Below are 6,000 nucleotides of genomic sequence, written 5' to 3'. Positions count from 1 at the left end.
CCTCTGTAACACCTGACTGCAGCTCACCTTTGCACATTATTATTATACAGGATTTATATAGCGCCAACAGTTTGCTCAGTGCTTTACAATATAACGGGAGACAATACAGCAACAATACAGTTCAATACAAGAGGGATAGGAGGGCCCTGCTCCTTGGAGCTTACAATCTAGGAGGATCCCCCCTCCTCCTCCACTGCCCTCATATGGTTAGCTACCTTTGCAAAACACAGTTGTCAGTAGCCAGTCCCTCTCTATAGTAACTTCCGTTTCGGGTCCTATCTTCCCACACAGTGCACTTACCCACCACTCCGCCTCTTCCCCACTGGCCGCAGATATCTGTTCCTTTCCTGTCCCACAGTGAGTACAGAGGTAGGGAGGTTCTGTGGGAGCGGATGGTGCTGTCAATTACAAGAGGGATTGTCACTTGCAAACACAAAAGGCGCGCTTCTGTGTTTATAGGCGACAGTAGATAGTGGTGTGCACAAGGCCAGTGCCAGAGGTGGTGGAACGGGTTCCGCCATGTTGCGGATGAAAAAGAAAACCCTGATCACAACTAGGTCTTATTTTCAGTTAAGGTCTTATACTTCAGCAATTCCCAAAAATAGTACTAGGTCTTATTTTCGGGGTAGGTCTTATTTTTGGGGAAACAGGGTACTACATAGAGTGCGGTAGTATGACCGCATGTGCAGGGAGGGAATGCGGTAGTATGACAGTGTGTGCAGGAAAGCAATTTGGTGTCTTTGGCAATATGTTCAGGAAAAAGGGTGCAGTGTGTATGGCAGTATGTGCAAAAGATTGTACAGTGTATGTGTAAGAGGTGTAGAAAATAGGCAGCCCCATAAAAGTTAGATCCAAAGCCTAATACCTAATATAACAGTAATCTATTTTTGTCAATAGAAGATACTAGTGATTGCATTTTTATTGTACCATCACAAGAGGGCAGAACTACTTCCTGTGATAATAGGAAGACACAGAAGTAGGATCTAAAAGTCTAACACTTTGTTTCCTACAGGACAGTGATTACAGTGAACATATCCAGTCACATGTAATTAAGGGTTTTCCATGTTTGTTACAGGTAAGCAGGAGGCTGTATAACATGATAAATAGGACAAAATGACTTAACATGTGCCCTGGTGGTTAGTAAATGTCGCTGTTACTATGATGCAATCAGATTACTTGTAGCATAAATGTGAATATATATTGCAGCTATGTGATTTGGCGCTAAGATACAGGGAATGTGATTTCTCTATTGTAATACGCTATTGTTATGCAGAATAGGTCACTAGCATATCTGAAGAGGTCTAGATATTCAGTATTGCAATTAAAGATGTTTATTAATGTATATGAAAATACTTATTAATGTATATGAAAATATTTAGTAATGTATAGAGGACAGTGATTACAGTGAACATATCCAGTCACATGTAATTAAGGGTTTTCTGTGTTTGTTACAGCCATTCCTAATAAAGCACTTCTGGTTTCACCCGACCCATCCTTCGCACAGTTGAATTATTTACCGTATGTGCAACAAAATTGGCGCCCAACGTGGGGCCGGGTGAAAGGAACGCCGAAAGGTCACGGAAGTGAAAAGGAGTGACTACGCTGTCCGTGGTGAAGTTACAGAAAAACATTAGGAGTATGGATATCGAAAAGTTGCAAGATGAAATCAGTGAACACCTGATTCACATGACAGTCAATGATCTCATGGAGACTTGCCAGTTTATAAAGGCCTCTGAAGCAAGTATGACAAAAGGAAAAACCCGGCGCCATTACATGCGGATAGTGAATGAGGTGTTAGATGAACTGGTAGAGACTGGAAGTGAAGAAGTGGTGACACAATTTCTGCAGGCAACTAAGAAATTCATCGGTGAGTTAGAGAAGAGAGATAACATGGAAGCACCAAGCGATAGTGGCAAAGACCCTCAAGCAGAACAACAGTTAAAGGATTTAAAACAGCAATACTACAGTATACAGGAAAAACTTCAAGAAACGGCCAAGATGATAGAGGGACAGATGAAAGAACTTAGCACTAAAGACAAAGACTCAAAAGGAAGTCCTGCAAATCAAGACCCTAATCTAGTTTCTCAGAGACTCTCCCATACTAACTTGCCAGAAGTTACAATCAGAAAGGACTTTAAAATTGCTGGTCAGATAGGTGAAAAGGAACAAAAAGATAAGCTGTCCTATACTAACCTCATGCACCAGATTGACATGGGACTGCAAAAGGGATATCCCGAGTCAGAGCTTGTGGAAGCTGTGGTGAAAGCCATTAGTCCTGGGTCAAGTCTCAGAGGCATGCGAGAGCTGAAGAGTGGACTGACCCTAGTGCCACTCAAGAGAATCCTAAAAAGCCATTATAAAGAGGAAAATGCATCCGAACTATACCAACAATTGATCAATATATCACAGAATAGTAAAGAGACTCCCCAGAACTTCCTATTTAGGGCCATTGCATTGAAGGACCGTTTGCTGTTCGTTTCACAAGGGGAAGGTTCAGATGAACACTTCGGCACTGAATTTATACAAAAGAAATTCTTAAGGTCAGTGGGCACTGGACTGAGAAGTGACCATATCAAGTTTCAACTAAAACAACATTTGGACGATCCTACAGTCTCAGATGAGTTGCTCATAGAGAAGATGAATGAGGCTACAAACATGGAGATGGAAAGGGAGCAGAAACAAAAGAAATCTGAGCACAGTAACCTGACGAAGGGAAGAGAGTGCCAGGCCAACATCCTCCATTGTTCTCAGGAACCAGGCACCCTCCCTTTGCTTCCATCACAAACAAGTAGTCTGGCAATCCAACAGCCTTCAAAGAGTAACTCTGACCTTGAAAAGATAGTAATACAGTTGCAACAAGAAATATTCGATATGAAAACACTTCTCCAAGATTCGAGAACTCGACAAGAGCATGGCTTTGGAGGACCTAGAACAACTGTTGGACGAAGGACAGGGACTTGTCAATCTTGTGAAAAGACTGATCAGAGAACTGCATGTGACCATTGCTTTAACTGTGGTCGAGCTGGACATAGGGCGAGACAATGCAGAGCGGCCAAACAAAATCAGTTAAACGGGAAAAGGTTGCTGTTAAGGGACCGACAGTAACCTGTGCCAGAACCAAACCTGTGTCCCAAAGTGCAAATCATGTCAGTAGTAAAGAAACTAGTCCCCAACCTACCATCAGAGCCCTGGCTGGAAAGTTAAACGCAGACTACTGGAGGAAAACACCAACCTGCCCTGCTCAAAGGCTATCCCCGACAGCTGAAAAATTGCCAACCAATGTGAATGGCATCACTTTGAAAAAGCACAACAAGCTACTGGGTCTTATTGGAAAGAGATGCCTTGTGAACTGTGAAATAGACAACACTCCTGTCCAGGCCTTATGGGATACTGGCTCTCAGGTTAGCATTATCAATGAGGGCTGGAGACAGCGAGTACTGCCACACACAGTGCTCCGATCGTTTGAAGAACTGCTAGGACCAGGGGTACTCCAAGGGAAAGCTGCAAATGAGACAGAGATTCCGTTCTCAGGTTGGATTGAGGTAACCTTTCAGCTTACATCGAGCAGTAATACTACCAAACAGTTATTAGTACCACTAGTAGTCTCTGAGGATGAGAAAGTGGCTGAGAAGCCAATTATCGGCTATAATATAATTGAAGAAACATTCAAAGAGACAGTTGCTGATGGGAAGAAAGTTATCCCAGGTTTTGTGGACATATTAAGAACAGCTTTGGAACTGCCAACCCCCAAAGCAGAAGTCCGTGTAAGCTTACTACAAGCCAACTGTAGGGAAACCAGTGGTGCTATCGTAAAGACTGGTACTAAGAACCAAAGAATACCTGCAAATACTTTAACATACATCCGGTGTAGTGCTCACACCAAATCGTCCTTGCAGGCTCAGACAGTTTTGTTTACACCGAGTGAGGCTTATCACCTGCCGGATGGACTGCATATTGGTGAGACACTAGTCTCATTTCAAAGAGGACAATTCTCCAAACTGACCATTCCAGTTTGGAATACAACTAAACGGGACATTGTGTTACCAGGTCAAACAAAGATTGGAGGTGTAGAGCCCATAAAAACAACATATCCGGCTCAAGTACAATTGAAACAATCAGCAAATGTGTTTACTAATTCGGTGACCTCTGAACCACAGACACTCAAGGTAGGACCAAAAGGGAAAATTGGAAATCCAAATGAGATTTATCCGCGGGTGGGGGATGACAATCAGGAGTGCTGGGACCCGCCAGTGCCTTTGAAACACCTCCTTCCTGAAGATCAACAAATCGTCAAAGAAATGCTAAGGGAAGAATGCAATGCTTTTGCCAAAGATGACTCTGATGTAGGATGTATTCCTTCTTTACAGTTACAGATTCGTCTCAAAGACAGTACACCAGTCACGAGAACTTACATGTCTGTGCCGAATCCACTGCACCAAGAAGTTAAGGAATATCTGCAGGATCTGATAAATCGAGGATGGATTGCAGAATCAAAATCATCATATTCCTCACCCATTGTGTGCGTAAGAAAGAAAGATGGCAGTTTAAGATTGTGTTGCGATTATAGAGAGTTGAACCAGAAGTCCATTCCTGACCGTCATCCAATTCCTAGAATCCAAGACATGCTGGACAGTCTAGGAGGAAGTTCATGGTTTTCTGTGCTAGACCAGGGGAAAGCATACCATCAAGGATTTATGGAAGAAGCCAGTCGACCATTGACAGCATTCATTACACCTTGGGGTTTGTATGAATGGATCCGAATACCCTTTGGTCTGAGCTCTGCACCAGCCGAATTCCAACGCAGTATGGAGACATGTTTAATAGGACTGAGAGATGAGATTTGCCTGCCATACTTAGATGACAACCTTGTCCATAGTAAATCATTCCAGGAGCATGTGGAGCATGTCCGGTCAGTACTTCAACGTTACCAACAACACGGAATCAAGTTAACAGCCAGGAAGTGTGAACTTTTTCAAAATAAAGTCAGATACCTGGGCAAGATTGTGTCAAAAGAAGGCCACTCTATGGACCCGGCCGACACGGCACCTGTTCTTGCCTTAGGAAACAACCAACCAAAGACTGTCGGAGAACTCAGGAAACTATTAGGATTTATTTACTACTATCGCCCTTAATTTCAAAACTTCTCCAGAATTGCCAAACCTCTCTATGAACTATTGTCAGCAGGTTTGACACCTACCACAACCTCAACACCAGATAACCAGACAAAGAAGAGGAGGAAACCAATCCCAAAGTCAAAAGGTCAACTTCCATCCTATCAGTCTATAGCCTGGACTGACCATCATCAGATAGTACTGAACCAGCTCATTGAAGTGTTAACTCATCCTCCAGTTATGGGTTACCCCGATTATTCCAAACCCTTTGTTCTTCACTGTGATGCCTCACAAGAAGGACTAGGAGCCGTATTATACCAAGAGCAAGAGGAGAAACTAAAGGTGATTGCTTATGGGTCTAGAACTCTCACACCTGCTGAGAAAAACTACCACATGCATTCAGGGAAGCTCGAGTTTCTAGCAATGAAGTGGGCAATATGTGATAGATTCCAAGATTACCTATATTACTGTCCATCATTTGTTGTATATACTGACAACAATCCACTAACCTATGTCCTCACTACAGCAAAATTGAATGCAACAGGACATCGATGGGTTGCAGAACTAGCTGACTTCAACTTCACTATTAAATATCGTCCTGGGAGAAGGAATGCTGATGCAGATGTACTTTCTCGTATGCCATTGAGTCCTGAACAATACATGCAACAATGTTCAGAAGCAGTAGACCCCAAAGTCATCACTTGCATAACCCAAGCAATTCAAACACATCAAAAAGAAAGGATACCTTGGCTATGTCCAATGATGATTGCCAATACAACCGATGCAGCACCAAAGAAGGTAACTCAAATACCAAAAGAGACAATAAGAAGCGCACAGAAGGAAGACTCTGTGATTGGAAAAGTATGAAAGTACAAAAGCCAAAACAAGT

The sequence above is a fragment of the Staurois parvus genome, unplaced genomic scaffold (assembly GCF_062004578.1).
Source record: "Staurois parvus isolate SC_StPar_1 unplaced genomic scaffold, SC_StPar_1.0 ptg000234l, whole genome shotgun sequence".
NCBI classification, from domain to species: domain Eukaryota; kingdom Metazoa; phylum Chordata; class Amphibia; order Anura; family Ranidae; genus Staurois; species Staurois parvus.
Note: the sequence above shows the minus strand (reverse complement) of the source record.